Raw genomic sequence first — 17,589 nt, 5'->3', positions numbered from 1 at the left:
CCAAGCGGCTGAAACGGTGCGGCAAGGTCCCCACGAGGCGGAACGGGTCCAAGTGATTGAGCAACTCCAAGGCGTCAGCCCGGATGAGGGTGGCCACTTTGCGCGGTTTTCGCGGACTCCCGCGCTTGTGCGTACCAAACGAGGGGACGGCGACGTCAAAGAAAGTAATGCGCAGGCGCGCACCATGCACGACCGCACCACGCATGCGCGGTGGCGCAGCGAACGTGCTGACGCTACGACGCGTGGCAACTGTGGCTCCGCCCATTTAAAACGGCAAAGCCCTGCCAAATCTCGACAATGCCAAAGATGTGGCAGACTTGGCTACTATGCTGCCTTCTGCCAAGCAGCTCAGCCTGCCAATTCATATCACTTCAGCCAGCCTCGCAGGAATGTGAAGGCAATTCAACCCGGGCATTTCGAGTCGGTGTCGTGACAAAAAACAGGGTGTCCCCAAACCAAAGACACCAGCCGCTGACGGTATACAGCATCGATCCAGATGATGAGTGGTGTGCCACCCTGACGGTCAACCGGTCCCAAATACGATTCCGCCTGGACACTGGTGCCTCCGCCAGTCTCATTGCGTGGTCTGACTTCCAAAGTCTTCGTGTCAAACCAACCATTCTTCCATCAGCCTGCCAGCTATTAGATTACAATGGCAATGCCATTGATGCCAGCAGCTCGTGCCAACTTGAAGTGACGCACAGGTCACGCAAATCATCCTTCCTTTTGAAATCGTGGGCTCCTCGAAAGCCTCCCTGCTTGGCGCGCAGGCATGTAAGCTGTTGAACCTAGTTCAGAGAGTTCACTCTCTCTCTCCTGATGACACGTCTGCCTTTCAGGACACTGACTTCAGGGCGCAACTTGACGCCATCATCAACCAGCACCACGATGTCTTCGAGGGCATGGGCACGCTCCCATATACCTACAAGATCTTATTGAAACAGAATGCCACGCCTGTGGTGCACGCACCTCGCAGGGTCCCAGCACCCCTTAAGGATCGCCTCAAGCAGCTGCAGGACCTCCAGGACCAAGGAGTGATCTCCAGAGTCACGGAACCAACCGACTGGGTCAGTTCCATGGTATGTGTAAAAAAGCCTTCCGGCGAATTGAGAATTTGCATTGATCCCAAGGATCTAAATCACAATATCATGAGGGGGAATTATCCAATTCCCAAGCGCGAAGAGATCACATGCGAGATGGCTCGAGCCAAGCTCTTCACCAAACTCAACGCCTCAAAAGGATTCTGACAAATCCAGCTCGACAAATCCAGCAGGAAACTGTGTACATTTAATACCCCCTTTGGCAGATATTGTTACAACAGGATGCCGTTTGGGATCATATCTGCTTCAGAAGTGTTCCATAGGATCATGGAACAAATGATGGAAGGCATTGAAGGTGTTCGCGTCTATGTCGACGACATAATCATTTGGTCCACCACCCCGCAGGAGCATGGTCAGTCGCCTCCAGCGCGTGTTCAAATGCATATGGGAGCAGGGCCTACGCCTCAACAGGGCCAAATGCTCTTTTGGTCAGACGGAACTCATGTTCCTCGGGGATCACATCTCCCTGTTGGGTGTGCGGCCGGATGCGGACAAGGTGGCTGCTATCACAGCCATGAAAACGCCAGAGGACAAGAAGGCGGTCCTCCGATTTCTGGGCATGGTCAACTTCCGAGGGAAGTTCATCCCTAACCTCGCCTCTCATACCACGGCTCTCAGGAACCTGGTCAGGGAGACGACAGACTTCCAATGGCTCCCTGCCCACGAGCGCGAATGGAGAGAACTCCAAACCAAACTCGCCACGGCCCCGGTCTTAGCTTTCTTTGATCCAGCAAAAATGAGTAAAATTTCAACCGATGCCAGCCAATCTGGCATTGGGGCAGTGCTCCTGCAACGTGATGAGGTCTCACCATGGGCCCCCGTTGCATGTGTCACGCACTATGACCCCCATGGAGTAGCGCTACGCGCAGATAGAAAAGGAGTGCCTTGGCCTTCTGACCAGTGTGATTAAGTTTCACGATTATGTCTACGGACTTCCTCAATTCACCATCGAGTCCGACCATTGCCCGCTGGTCAATATAATACAGAAAGACTTGAACAACATGACGCCTCGCCTCCAGCGTATTCTTCTCAAGCTCCGGCGATATGACTTTCAGCTGGTATACGCCCCAGGCAAAGACCTCATCATTGCTGACGCTCTCTTCAGGGCAGTCAACACTCCATGTGACCCAGCGGGATTTGTCTGCCAGGTTGACGCCCATGTGGCATTCGTGGCCTCCAATCTACCTACCACGGATGAACGCCTCGTCCAAATTTGCCGCGAGACGGCTGCTGACCCTTTGCTAAAGCGTGTCATGCGCCACCTAACAGACGGATGGCTCAAGGGCCAATGCCCTCAATTCTATAATGTCAGAGATGATCTGGCGGTCGTAGACGGGGTTCTTCTGAAACTGGACCACATTGTCATCCCGCATAGCATGCGCCAGCTCGTCCTGGAACAGCTACATGAGGGCCATCTTGGCGTGGAAAAGTGCCGCTGATGGGCCCGAGAGGCAGTGTACTGGCCCGGCATTAATGAGGACATCGCCAACACAGTGCTCAACTGCCCCACTTGTCAGCGCTTCCAGCCGGCCCAACCACGTGAGACCCTGCAGCCCCATGAGTTGGTCACGTCACCTTAGACCAAGGTGGGCATCGACCTGTTCCACGCGCTGGGTGGAGACTATGTCCTGATCGTGGACTACTTTTCAAATTACCCGGAGGTGATACGGTTGCACAATATCACATCGTCTGCAGTCATCCGTGCCTGTAAGACACCCTTGCTCGACACGGCATCCCACTCACGGTGATGTCGGACAATGGCCCCTGCTTCGCAAATCAGGAATGGTCCAACTTTGCCAGGCGGTACAATTTTGCACATGTGACATCCAGTCCCCTGTACCCCCAATCCAACGGCAAAGGGCTGTGAATGTAATGCGACATGAATCCAAGGTCCCGGTTGAGGCCATGCTCATGCATGCGGAACTTGGCTCTAAGTTTCTGCTCGGTGATGCTGAGTTGTCGTGCGTCCTGAAGGCCGCCTTGGAGAACGCTTACCCGAAGATCAGAGGCTGAATGCCCTTGACTGCTGAAGTGTTCCCCCACTGGAAGGGAACACTCCTGTCACACGATGTCCGTTCATCCATTGTTGCAGCGTCTGCATGGTCTCGCCAATGTACCTCGCCTCGGGACATCCTTTCCTGCAGCATATGAGGTAGGTAACATTGGCCGAGTCGGATGGGAGAATGGGCGGATATTGTGGGTGGGGTGGGCGGCGCTCCCCCCCCCCCCACCCCCACCATGGGAACTTGAGATGGAATGGCCAGCTCACATGCCGGGATCATCCAGGTAGATGGTAGAAAGTGCTCCCGTGGCAGGAGTCAGACATTGGCATACAATGTGGAGCACCAGAGTTCATCGCAGAGTGGGTTTTCATTACCCTCCATCCCAGACCAGACCCCAGTGTTACTGCCAACCCAGGGCCCCCACCCTATAGTGCGGCAGGTATGCATCACGGAGAGAGTTGCAGGCAGGGGGTGGTAGGGAGGGGGAAGGAGTGAGGGTGTGTGGGGCTGGGATGCGGTGTCTCTGCCCATGTCCATTCCGCCCCCCTCAACCCTCAGCCTCTCCCTCGGTGAATCTGGAGGCGATCAGTGCGTCCCATGCGTGTTGGCCCTGGCGCACATATCGTGCGGCCTCCCATGCTTGCCTGAGCCCCATGTGCTGTCCATCATCGCACTCCCCCGCACCCTCCTCGTTGGATGAGGCATGATGTTCATCCTCCACCTCCAGCACGTCACCCCTCTGCTGCGTGATGTTGTGGAGGACGCATCAGGCCCCCTCGATGCGGGTGACCCTCCCAGTGTTATACTGGAGGGCCAGGCACCTGAGCTGCATCTATAGGAGGTGGGTCTCCGCGTCGGTCTGTGGCCTCCAGATAGGTGTCATCAGCCACGACAGCAGTGGGTAACCCCTGTCACTCAGGAGCCAACCCCCAGCTGGAGGGGGCATCTCGAATATGTCAACAATTGTCGAGTGTGCCAGGATGAAGGCATTGTGCACACTGCCCGGGTATCGGGCGCAGAGGTGACTTATGTGTAGCTAATGGTCGCATATCAGCTCAACGTTCAACAAGTGGTATCTCTTTCGGTTGGTATAGAGTGGCCTGTCATTTGCAGGTGCCTGTAGGGGACATGCATCCCATCGATCACCCCCTGAACACTAGGCATCCCGGCGATGGTGGCGAACCCCACTGCCCAGGCAGCCCGGTGGACTCAGTCCACATTGAAATGGGTGTATTGAACCACCTGGGCATATAGGGCCTCCATGATGGCACGGATGCATCTGTGCACCGAGGTCTGAGAGACCCCGGACAGGCCCATTTTCGGTGCCTGGAAGGAATTTGTTGCATAAATGTTCAAGGCAACGGTCGCCTTGATGGTCACCGGGAGCAAGTGTCCTCCCCCAACACCCCGGGGTGCCAGGTGTGCCATAATCTGGCAGATATGTCGCACTGTCTCTCTGCTCAGCCGGAGTCTTCGATGGCATGCGCGGTTCAGCAGGTCCTCGAATGACAGGCGGTGCTGGTACACGCAAGGCCTCATGCGGTACGTCCTTTGCACCTCGTCCTCCTCGGTGATGCACGATCAATTGCACAAAGACTAAAGTTGGGTACAACTGTTGCTTTATTGCAGTCAGAAGCGTGGCCTCCTGCTGCAGCTGGCGAAATGGCAGGGCACTGGAGGTCATGCATATTTATACAGTTCTCTGTGGGCGGAGCCAGCTGGCAGGAGCTACCAGCGAACGTGTAGTGCAGGTCCTACCCTACATCTCCCATTACACTGGTTCACCACCTTCACCCCCTGTTAAAAATGAGTCCGGCGGGGGGTGACGTGAAACTATATACAATTAGTGCAATTATGTACAGTGGTAGGGAAAGAAAAGTCCATGTTGACGGTCCGGAGTCCGTAAATGGTTCAGCCGGTCCGGTGCTTTGGTGCTTCATTGGGAACAGCGTAACGGTGGTGGTGAAGTCAGTGCTGGCGGTCGTGGAAGTGGCATCGATGGCGGTGGTGGTGGTGCTGATGCTGGCCAGTCATCGGGGAACTCCGGGAGCGTGCGGAAGTCCTCTTTGTCCTCTTGTGTGGAAAAGGGGAGGGGGGGGGTTGGTCTGGTGGGGTCAATATTGGCGGTGCGGTGGGAGGTGGGGCGGGGGGGGCGCATTGGTGGGGGTGTGTGTTGGGGTGGAACCTGACGGAGCCAGGTCCCTGAGTGAGACAGTATCTTGGCGGCCGTCGGGGAATTTAACGTAGGCATACTGAGGGTTGGCGTGGAGCAGGTGAACCCTGTCCACCAAGGGGTCCGCCTTGTGGAGGCGGACGTGCCTACGGAGAAGGACCGGTCCTGGAGCAGCGAGCCAAGTCGGGAGCGACACCCCGGATGTGGACTTCCTGGGGAAGGTAAAAACACGTTCATGGGGTGTGTTATTAGTGGCGGTGCATAATAGTGACCGGATGGAGTGTAGAGCGTCAGGGAGGACTTCCACCCAGCGAGAGGCTGGGAGGTTCCTGGACCGTAGGGCCAGCTGGACGGCCCTCCAAACCGTCCCATTCTCCCGTTCTACTTGCTCGTTTCCCCGGGGGTTGTAGCTGGTCGTCCTGCTGGAGGCGATACCCCTGCTGAGCAGGAACTGACGCAGCTCATCGCTCATGAATGAGGATCCCCTGTCACGGGAAACCGAACAGAGCGAAGATTGTGTTGAGGGCCTTGATGACGGTGGCAGACATCATGTCGGGGCATGGGATGGCGAAGGGGAATCTAGAATACTCATCGACCACACTGAAAATGTACGTCTTACGGTCAGTGGAGGGGAGGGGCCCTTTGAAATCCATGCTGAGGCGTTCAAAGGGGTGGGAAGCCTTCACCAGGCGCGCACGGTCCGGCCGGTAGAAGTGCGGCTTGCACTCCGCACAGACCTGGCAGTCCCTGGTGACTGTCCTTACTTCCTCGACGGAGTAGGGCAGATTGCGAACTTTGACCAGATGGTACAATCGAGTGACCCTCGGGTGACAAAGGCTGTCGTGTAGTTGGTCCACTTGTGCTCTGGGACATGTACCTCGGGAGAGGGCGTCTGGGGGCTCGTTGAGTTTACCGGGGCGATACAAGATCTCGTAATTATAGGTGGCGAGCTCGATTCTCCACCGCAAGGTTTTATCATTTTTGATCTTGCCCCGCTGTGTGTTATCGAACATGAAGGCTACCAACCGTTGGTCCGTAAGGAGAGTGAATCTCTTCTCGGCCAGGTAATGCCTCCAATGCCGCACAGCTTCAACGATAGCTTGGACCTCCTTTTCGACGGATGAGTGTCGAATTTCCGAGGCATGAAGGGTGCGGGAAAAGAATGCCACGGGTCTGCCTGCCTGGTTTAGAGTGGCGGCAAGGGCGACGTCTGAAACAACGCTTTCTACTTGGAAAGGCAGTGACTCGTCCACTGCGCACATCCCGGCCTTGGCGATATCTGCTCTGATGCGGGCGAAAGCATGTTGTGCCTCGGCCGTAAGGGGGAATTGGGTGAACTGAATGAGTGGGCGGGCCTTTTCCGCATAGTTTGGGACCCACTGAGCGTAGTAGGAAAAGAACCCCAAGCAGCGTTTGAGGGCCCTGGGGCAGGGGGGAGGGGTAGTTCCATGAGGGGGTGCATGCGGTCGGGGTCGGGCCCGAGAAGTCCGTTTTGGACTATACAGCCGAGAATGGCTAACCAGGTCGTGCTGATCACACACTTCTATTTGTTATAGGTCAGGTTGAGAAGAGTGGCAGTGCAGAGGAATTTATCGAGGTTGGCATCGTGGTCCTGCTGGTCATGGCCGCAGATAGTGACATTATCGAAGTACGGAAAGGTGGCCCGCAAACTGTACTGGTCGACCATTCGGTCCATCTCTCTTTGGAAGACGAAGAGCCCATTTGTGACACCGAAAGGGACCCTAAGGAAGTGGTAGAGGCGACCGTCCGCCTCGAAGGCAGTGTATGGCTGGTCCGACTTCCGGATGGGGAGCTGGTGGTAGGTGGATTTCAGGTCAATTGTTGAGAAGACCCGGTACTGCGCAATCTGATTGACCATATCAGATATGCGTGGGAGGGGGTACGCGTCGAGCTGCGTGTACCGATTGATGGTCTGGCTGTAGTCCACGACCATCCTGTGTTTCTCCCCAGTGTTAACCACTACCACTTGGGCTCTCCAGGGGCTGTTGCTGGCCTCGATAATACCCTCCTTAAGCAGCCGCTGGACTTCGGACCTGATGAAGGTCTTGTCCTGGGTGCTGTACCGTCTGCTCCTAGTAGCAACGGGCTTGCAATCTGCAGTTAGATTGGCAAAAAGGGAGGGGGGATCGACCTTGAGGGTACTCCTTACGGTAAGGGGGGGTTAAGGGCCCACCGAATTTGAGGGTGAGGCTCTGGAGATTGCACTGGAAGCTCAGGCCCAACAGGAGTGCAGCCAGAGATTAGGAAGGACATAGAGGCGGAAGTTACAAAATTCTACACCCTGGACCGTGAGGGTGACTGTACAAAAGTCTCGGATCGGGGCGGAGTGGGATTCGGAGGCTCGGGATATCCTTTGATTGGCAGGGTGGACCGCGAGGGAGCAGCGCCTTACCGTATCTGGGTGTACAAAGCTTTCGGTGCTCCCGGAGTCCAGCAGGCACAAGGTCGCGTGGCCGTTGATTTTAACTGTCGTCGACGCGATGGCCAGGTTGTGCGGGCGGGATTGGTCCAGCCTCATCGAAGCGAGCTGCGGGTTGCCATCGGATGCTTCGGGCAGCGAGCGTCGGGATGTCCGGAGACCCTGTGGGGGACAAGGTGGCGGCGCCCATGGTGCGTACATTGCGGGGTCGGGACAAGATGGCGGCGCCCATGGTGCGCACATTGCGGGGTCGGGACAAGATGGCGGCGCCCCATGGGGCGCACGTGGCCGAAGAGAGACAAGATGGTGGTGCCCATTGGTCGCACATGGACCCGGGAGGAGAAGATGGCGGCTCCCATTGTGCGCCTGGTGTGGGGGAGGGGTCGATAGCAGGCGCGATCGTAGCGACTGCGCGGGCCTGGCACACAGCCGCGAATTGGCCCTTTTTACTGCAGGCTTTACAAACTGCAGTGCGGGCCGGGCAGTGTTGGCGGGGGTGCTTCTGCTGACCGCAGAGGTAGCAGCGTGGACCCCCGTGGTGCGCGGATCGGCGTGCGGCGCAGGCGTATTGGGAAGGCAGGGCCCCGGCTGAGGAGGTCGGCGGCAGAGTCCAGGAGGGGTAGAAGGGTGGGCAGCACGGCGGGAGGGGTACGATTGTACGTTACGGGATGCGAACGTCATGGGGAGCGCCCAGGTTTTCGTCTCCGCCAGTTCGAGCGTGGCCCCTTCCAGTAATCGTTCTCGGATGCGGTCCGACGCAATCCCCGTCACGAAGGCATCACGCATGAGGAGGTTCGCGTGTTCGGCGGCCGTGACGGCCTGACAGTCACAGTCCTGGACGAGTGGAATTAGGGCCCGCCAGACGTCTTCGATGGACTCACCAGGTAGTTGCGAGCGGGTGGCGAGTACATGCCTGGCGAAGAGCGTGTTTGCCTTCTGCGCGTAGTATTCCTTAAGGAGTTCCATTGCTTTTGTGTAATTCGTGGCGTCTTGGATCAACGGGAACACGCTGGAGCTCAGTCTGGCGTACAGGACGTTTATCTTCTGAGCCTCCGTTGGCGCGGGGTCCGCCGCGTTGATGTAAGCCTCGAAACATGCTAGCCAGTGAGTAAACTCTTTCCTGGCGTCGGGCGAGTGCGGATCCAGCTGCAGGCGATCGGGCTTAATTCGGATATGCATTCTGTGTAAAATCTGGCTGTAATAAATTGATGCACGATCGATTGCACAAAGACTAAAGTTGGGTACAACTGTGGCTTTATAACAATCCGATGCGTGGCCTCCTGCTGCAGCTGGTGAAATGGCAGGGCACTGGAGGTCATGCATATTTATACAGTTCTCCCTGGGCGGAGCCAGCCGGCAGGAGCTACCGGCGAACTTGTAGTGCAGGTCCTACCTTGCATCTCCTATTACAGTGGTTCACCACACTCGGCGTGTTGGGCGGCTCCCTCTCCATCCTCAGCAGCTTCCTCCTCCTCGAGCAGCTCCAGCTCGTATAGCCGCAGTGCATCTCCCAAGGCTGCGGTGAATGGGACGAAGACCATCATTGCTGGTTGAATTCCAATATCCATTGTCTGCAGGGGGTGAAAGACTGACATGTTAGCATGGTGCATACCCCCATGCCGAACCAGGGCCACCGAGCTACATGGTGGCCCCGGTTGACATCGCGGACTCTGCCCCTGCGTGTCACTTCCACCCCCACCCACGCAACCCTGGCCCCGTCGGTGGCTGGCACCGTGGGAGCCGCCAACCCTCGTGCCGTCCCTGATGCCAGGGGTACTGCTGGCTGGCATTCCCTCATCAGCGATACGCTCCGTGGCCCCTGATGGGGCTACTGTGGGCGTTGCCATGGGTGGGCTGCCGGCAGGTGGCAGCTGGGTGGGTGGGGAGTTGGGGGGGTGGCAGAGGGTGGGGGTAGTGTCACTCTACAGAACCAGGGGCCAGGATGGGTGGTCAGTCGGTGCACAGCAGGATGAATAACGTAATGGTGGTCCGTAACTGGACACTGCCCCTGTCCCATTGGGGGTCACCCCAGCCACTCGGCATAGAACATAGAACATAGAACAATACAGCGCAGTACAGGCCCTTCGGCCCACGATGTTGCACCGAAACAAAAGCCATCTAACCTACACTATACCATTATCATCCATATGTTCTCCCGTCACACCCTAACCCGGGGCTGGCAGTGCCCCCCTACCCTAGCCAAGCGGCCAGTGTCCGGCCCGGCAGCCCACAGTTGCTCCTCTCTGTGTCCTACCTCCTCTCGCTCCTCCATCAGCCACCACGCCAATTTCACAATTTATAAAAGCACAAGAACCCGGCCCATCGGAAGAGGAGATCGCGGAGGCCCCGGAGAATACCGGGTCGGGCCAGCTAATGGTATGCAAACGGTGTTTACTGTGTGTGCGTTCTGGTACACATTGACGCCACTGTTGAGGTGACGGAAAATTGTGATTTGGCATCAAATCGGCACCCGCCGCGATTTTGGTGTCGGAACCGATTCGCCGCCCAATCGCGTTTCGCGATTACGATGTTGGACAATGGAGAATCCCGCTCCATTACCGAGATAAGTCAAAAGTGAGGAATCTCCAGCATTAATAGCAAACTATCCCTGAACCTTGCCCTTCATGATCATATCAAATGGCGCAGCATGCTCGATGGGTCGTGTGGTCTACTCCTGGCCCTCTTTCTATTGTTCTTATTCTCAACAGCTTAGGGAAATTCCAAACAAATAGCAGACGAGGAGCCCAGTTAGTGTGATTACAGTGCAAAGAGTTATACACAGCAGCACTGGAACATTTGGATTCCAGTCCTCAACGTCTCTCAAATTAATCTGCGTAATGATGCACACAAAGTTATATTCCGCACAATTTCACACTGAATATTGAATCTGTCTTCACTTATCTCCTCACTTCAGATTCTCCTGTTCTCTGACTCTGGCTCACCTCCTTGGTCATGTTCCCAATTTTCAACTTTAATCTGCACCCAGTGAACTGCACAATTGTATATGAATTACAATAGAGGTGACTGCACAATTCAAAATGTTAACTTTCTTTCACAAGGAGGTTTTATGAGTGGATGGAACAGTGAGTTTTCACCAAGACCTCACAACCGTTTTGGAGATAAATAACATTAATCCGTGTCCATTGCCTTCGTTCAGGAGGGAGTGCTGACTGGAACACTGGGAAAACTCACCAGTTCTCATTGAATTCTACAAATGGACGTTTTCTGTCCTTGGAGATGAAGTAGGCGTCATTACTTGGATTAAGAAGCTAAGCATAGTACACTGCACAATGTTATTAAAATAATCATTTAATTAAAATTTAATCTTTGGTGTGTGAGAACTCCCTGCAAATATTGTCTCAGTTTTGGGAACCCTTGTTATAATTAACTCGATTCCAGAGAATCCAATGAACAGTAAAACACTGGGTGAGATCTAGCCAATCCCATAGGTGGTGCACCCCTGCCGCGGGTTTTCTTGTGGCATGGGTTGGATCCAATGAGAAATCCTATTGACAGCAGTGGGACCAGAAGATCCCACCATTGGCCAACGGCAGGCCTCCTCCAGCCGCCGGGAAACATGCCACGCGAAGGCCAGAGAATCTCGTCCTCTGTCCATGGTTCCTTGTGAATAATGATACATTCTAGCGACCACGTGTTCATTCGCCATCTCTGCTATGATTCTCACAGGTCAATTCTTGCATGAGCTGGCTTATCATTCCAAGGATGCAGGCTGTCCTCTGGTACTTCACCGAATGGACAAACCAAAGCAATTCCTGTCCAATAGACCTATCAACCATGGAGGCCCCTGACATTTGCCCGTGGAGGGTACTGGGTGAGCTGGTTTGGAGGGTGTGAGGGCAAAGGGTGGGTTGGGAGACATAGGTTGGCATGAGGAGTCAGTAAATTGATAGAGGGGCTGTAAAAGGGCCACTTGGATGAGTGGGGAGCATGGGGAGTGGATGAGGATGTAAAGGGGTGAAGGATTGTGAGGGGTGAATGTTAGAGGGCTAATATTTAACAAAACAATGGGGAGAAAGTCCCAGAGCACCTAGGCAGGCATTTTATAATAATATCAATCTTCATTATCACAAGTAGGCTTACATCAACACTGCAATGAAGTTACTGTGAAAAGCCCCCAGTTGCCAGATGCTGGCGCCTGTTCGTGCGCACAGAGGGAGAATTCAGAATGTCCAAATTACCTAATTGCAATCTTTCGGGACTTGTGGGAGGAAACCGGAGCACCCGGAGGAAACTTACACAGGCACTGGGAGAACATGCAGACTCCGCACAGACAGTGACACAAGCAGGAATCTAACCTGGGACTCTGGCGCTGTGAAGCAACAGTGCTAACTAATGTGCTACCATGTCACCAGTCAGCAGCCATCAGCGGCTATGGCTACCTCCAATCTGTGTACAGGGCTGGTGGGCCAGATTGCATCCCACACTTGCGTCCCTGGTACAAAAGCATTCCATTTGTGGCACTTTTTCCTGATTCACATTATCTGTCTTGATGGTGAACATCCAACCTATAGGGGAGAATTGTCCCCTCCTGATACTGAGTGAAACCACATTGGGGGGCCCAAAATGGAGGTATGTGGAATTTAACCCTGAAAAGTGTGAAGTGGTGCATTTTGGGAGGACTAACAAGCCAAGTGAATACATGATGAATGATGGGACACGAGGAAGTACAGAGGACCAGAGGGACCTTGGGGTGCACGTCCATAGATCTCGGAAGGCAGAAGGACAGGTAGATAAGCCATATGGGATACTTGCCTTTATTAGCCAAGGCATAACATTTAAGAGCAGGGGGTTATGATGGAACTGTATAAAATGCTCGGTAGACCACAGCGGGAGTACTGTGTACAGCACTGGTCACCACACTATAGGAGAGATGTGATTGCATTGATAAACATGCAGAGGGGATTCGCCAGGATGTTGCCTGGGCTGGAGCGTTTCAGCTATGAAAAGAAGCTGGTTAGGCTAGAGTTGTTTCCGTTAGAGCAGAGAAGGCTGATGGAAGGCTTTTTAGGGGCACAGATATGGTAGATTTTGCTTAAATAGAGGGGTCAATAACCAGGGGGTATAGATTTAAGGTAAGGGGCAGGTGATGTAGAGGGGATTTGAGGAGAAGTTTTCTCATCCAGAGGATGGTGGGAATCTGGAACTCACTGCCTGAAAGGATGGTAGAGGCGGAAACCCTCACAACATTTAAGAAGTATTTAAACGAGCACTGGAAACTTCATAGCATACAAGGCTACGGAACCAAGTGTTGGAAAATGAGATTATAATAGATAGGGTCTTGATGGCCAGCAGAGAAATGATGAGCTGAAGGGCCTCTTTCAGTGCTGCACACCTTTATGACTCCATGACAATTTTAAACTTCGGTACTGTTCCATGACGGAGGCCATTTTCCAGGGAATTGAATATGGACTGGATCACAACCATATGTTGATGTAAAGTGACGCTGGGTCACCATATGAAAGGCTGCAGCAAATCTAATTTTCATCCCCATTGTATTTTTGTTGAGGTGGATCTGTTTTGGAAGTTTGGGAAACACACTTGCTTCATCAAATTGTGAACAAAATGTGAGAACCTTCAGACGTGCAGGGCCAATGGGGTTGGTGGGGTGGGGCACGCATCAGGTGAAATGCCCAATGGCGGCCTGCCGCAAAGTTTAAAGATGGCATGCACAGACCTCCAGAATGGGAAACACATCAGGGGGGACGAGAGTTCCTGCGGCCAGCAGGCCTCTTGTTTCCCCGTGACTGCCTCAGAGCCCTGGATGAGGCTGTCACAGCCGGGAGGGACATATTAACACCTATGGATGGAAGGAGGAGGCTACACCAACTCAACAAGAAGGCACGGACAGTGGTGGCAGCTGAGGTCAGCGGGCATGACCTGGTCCGGTGCACCTGGATCCAAAGCCGGAAAAGGTTCAATGACTTCTGTATTCGGCACGGGTTATTTCGGAGTGTGTGTTGTCCAATATAGGGACAGAGGAAGTGTGCCTGTCCATAGTTGCATTCAAGCATGTCGGTTTTAGGGAGTCACAGAGCACACATAGTACGTCTCAAGGTGGGAGGGATGAATCTGAAGCCCTGGGTCCATCAAATGTCTGGTGTCCGAAAATCATAGAATCATAGAATTTACAGTGCAGAAGGAGGCCATTCGGCCCATTGAGTCTGCACCGGCTCTTGGAAAGAGCACCCGACCCAAGGTCAACACCTCCACCCTATCCCCATAACCCAGTAACCCCACCAAACACTAAGGACAATTTTGGACACTAAGGGCAATTTATCATGGCCAATCCACCTAACCTGCACATCTTTGGACTGTGGGAGGAAACCGGAGCACCCGGTGGAAACCCACGCACACACGGGGAGGATGTGCAGACTCCGCACAGACAGTGACCCAAGCCGGAATCGAACCTGGGACCCTGGAGCTGTGAAGCAATTGTGCTATCCACAATGCTACCGTGCTGCCCAGATGTGGTGACGTTCTGCCTGGGCAGATAGCACGTCTTCTGTGCCTGGGCCCACCGACCAAGATATTGCGTGAATGCACGATGATGTCAGCACGCACACTCACCTGGTAGACATTTAGTGCTACTCGCAGAGAAGCTATCTACTTTGTTTTGACAGGAGTCTTTTTTCACTTTCTTAACCTTGCAAGTGTCAGGGGTTTGTACGAGGGCATTTGAAGGAGGCAGGGAGAAGTCTCTGACCGCATACAGCTGAACTTGAAAATGGCCACCAGTTGAGAAATCGTGTTTGCATGGTGTAGCACCGTCAATATGATGCGAGGCAGTTTGAGGTAATGTCAATTGAAGGCTTTATTAAGCAGAGCTTTATCCCCAGCAGCGTGGTTACAGAATGCAGCTGCTGAGGGAAATGGAGGGGAAAACTGGGTTCTTATACCGGCATTTTTGGGTGGAGTCCAGTAGGTGGCAGATCCTATCAGGACCTGGCATCCCTCCACCAATAGCCTGTCGACACGTGGTGTACCGTATTACCCCTAATACATACCACCACACATGGAGGCTGCAATATTTCTTTGCTGGCTATCGCAGATGTGCCTGCAAAGCCCGAGGGAGCTCCAGCTGACCTCCCAGTGCCAGATGTCCAACAACAGAGATGCTATTGTTAGTCCTCTTATTGGTCCCACTGATAGCTGGACCAATGTCCTCCAGGCTCTCAAACGCATCAGCACTCGCTCAAAACTCCTGTGGCCTTTACTCCAGCCCACACCCGCGTCTCGCAGACCTAAGCCATGTGCGAGTGAGAAAGATAAATATTTTGGTTGTGTGCTACAGAAAGCCACTGTAATGGCTGGATTACAATTCATTGCGTCCGTGGAATCGCGGGCCACTATTTTAAAAGTGAGTGAGCCCTGAATTGGGCCACTAATTCTGCATAGGAGTGAAGGTGAAGGTAGGGAGGGGTGGGGAGTCTGGTGTGGGCAGACGGGCTCCGTGGGTACCGGTTTCCAAACTCTCTTTGACTTCTGTCTGAACCCAATCAGATCCACTGCCTGGCTGGTGGTCAACAGCACAGTCATGGCCCATGGTGCTCCCACTCCTCCTAACTCACAATATTCTGCTAATGTCATGGCCAATATTTACCTCTGAACTAAGAAGGATTATCTGGTCATTATCACATTGAAATTTGCGGGATCCTGCTGTGCACAACCTGACTGCTGAATTTCTTATATTCCCACAGTGGCTACATTCCAAATGTCTTTATTGGCTGTAAAATGCCCCTCGACATCCTGAGGGCATGAAAGGCCATGTAAATGAATGAAAGTCTTTCCCAGTTGTCAGCAAAAACAATTTTTGCTTATTAATTCTGTCAAAAACCCTTAACCTTGTTTTCCTTGGGTGAACAATCCCAATTTCCCTACTCCCTCCACAAATCCATATTGAGAATGTAGTTTGTAACTATTTTTGATATTGTGGCAGAGATTGAGGTGTAAAAGTGTTAAGAATGGAGTCGTGACATGAATAGGACCTTGCAAAGGGGTCAATCAATGGGGAAGCTTCTGTAATGACCAGAAGACTGCTCACAAAAGCACTGCAGCAAATCAGAAATAAAACAGCAAGTGCTCAAATGTTTGTTCTTGTCGGAATATAATATAACCTGCAGAACCACTGAGAGGGGGAAAGGCAGCAGGCGAATCACGAAAGACAACGAGCAGAATGGACTGACTGAGAATGAGAGTGAGGTGCAGAATGAGACAGAAAATGAGTGAGAGAGATGGAGAGAGCAAGGTTTGGGGTTGAGAGCCACCACGCGAAAAAGAGAATAATAATTAACTGGGGGAAAACAAACCTTAATGGGATATGAATGGATCTCTGGGCCAAATAAACTGCAGCCAAATGTTGACAGAAAAACTAAATGGACAATGACCTATTTTCAAAGAAGAGAGAGTTTGGGCACAGTCAAGGTATGTTCCCTCGAAAGGGAAACGTAGGGTCAACAAATCCAGAGCTCCCTGGATGTCAAAGGAGGTAGAAATTAACATAAAGAAGGAAAAGTATGCTTATGACTGGTGGCAGATAGAAAATCTAACAGAGAGCCAGGCTGATCATGAAAGATTTAAGGGGGGGGGGGGGGGGGTGTTGAAGAAGAAAATAAGGAAAGCAAAGAGGGAGTATGAAAAGAGACTGGCAGCCAACATCAAAAGGTATCCCAAAATCTTCTAAAAGCATGTAAATAGTAAAAAGGTGGTAAAAGGCAATTAGGGACCAAAAAATAAATTTATGCAGAAAGGCAGAGGACATTACTGAAGTGTTAAATTAATACTTTTGCCGGAATTTTCTGGCCATTGGAGTTTTCTGTTCCCGCCGGCAGCGCACCTCACCCACGGGTTTCTCGGCGGCATGGGGTGGTTTCAATGGGAAATCCCATTGACAAGTAGCAGGTGTAGAGATTCCAGTCACTAGTGAATGGTGCGCCACCAAGAAACACGTGGCTGGGGGACCGAAGAATCCCACCCTTTGTATCTGCCTTGATAAAATAAGAAGGTGCTACCCAAGCCATGGTGAAAGATGACGGGTGGGATTTTCTGAAATTCAGCTGCGTGTTTCTCAGTGGCATGAGGTGCTGCACCGTTCGCTGGCAGCGGGATTCTCTGCTCCCGCCGCTATCAATGGAATTCCCATTGAAACCACCCCACGTCGCTGGGAAACCGATAGGCAGAGATGTGCTGCCGGTGGGGCCACAAAATCCCGCCGGTTTCCCGCCGCCAGCGAACTGCCGGCTGAGGTAATTCCTACAGCAGAAGGGTTTAAAATTGATATGAAGGAATTGGAATGCTGCCTATACTGAAAGGTGATAAGGTATCAGGACCAGACCAGTATCCAAGGATACTGAGGGAAGTGAGGGTGAAAATTGTGGAGGCACTGGGCATAATTTTCCAATCACCCTTAGACTCAAGGATGCTGCCAGAAGCCTGGAGAATTGCGAACATTACACCCATGTTCACAAAGGTGCGTAACGATAAGTCCCATAACCACAGGCCATTCAGTTTAATTTTAGTGAGGAGGCATCTAGAAGCAACAATTTGGGACATTAATAGTCATATGGATAAATGTAGGCTAATTACAGAAAACTAGCATGGATTTCTTCAGGAGAAATCATGTTTAATTAACTTGCTGGAGGTTTTCCAAAGAGGTAACAAAGGGGATTGATGAGGGAAATGAAGTTGATGTAGTGGTGCCTGGACATCCAAAAGGTATTCGATTCAATCCACACAGCAGACTGGTGAGCAAAATTGTAGCTCATGGAATAAAAGGGACAGCAACAACATGGATATGGAATTGAATTAGTGACAAGAAACAGTAAGTAACGGTTAATGGATGTTTTCGGGTTGGAA

The sequence above is a fragment of the Scyliorhinus torazame genome, chromosome 1, assembly GCF_047496885.1.
Source record: "Scyliorhinus torazame isolate Kashiwa2021f chromosome 1, sScyTor2.1, whole genome shotgun sequence".
NCBI classification, from domain to species: Eukaryota; Metazoa; Chordata; class Chondrichthyes; order Carcharhiniformes; family Scyliorhinidae; genus Scyliorhinus; species Scyliorhinus torazame.
This window is presented reverse-complemented; position numbering follows the sequence as displayed.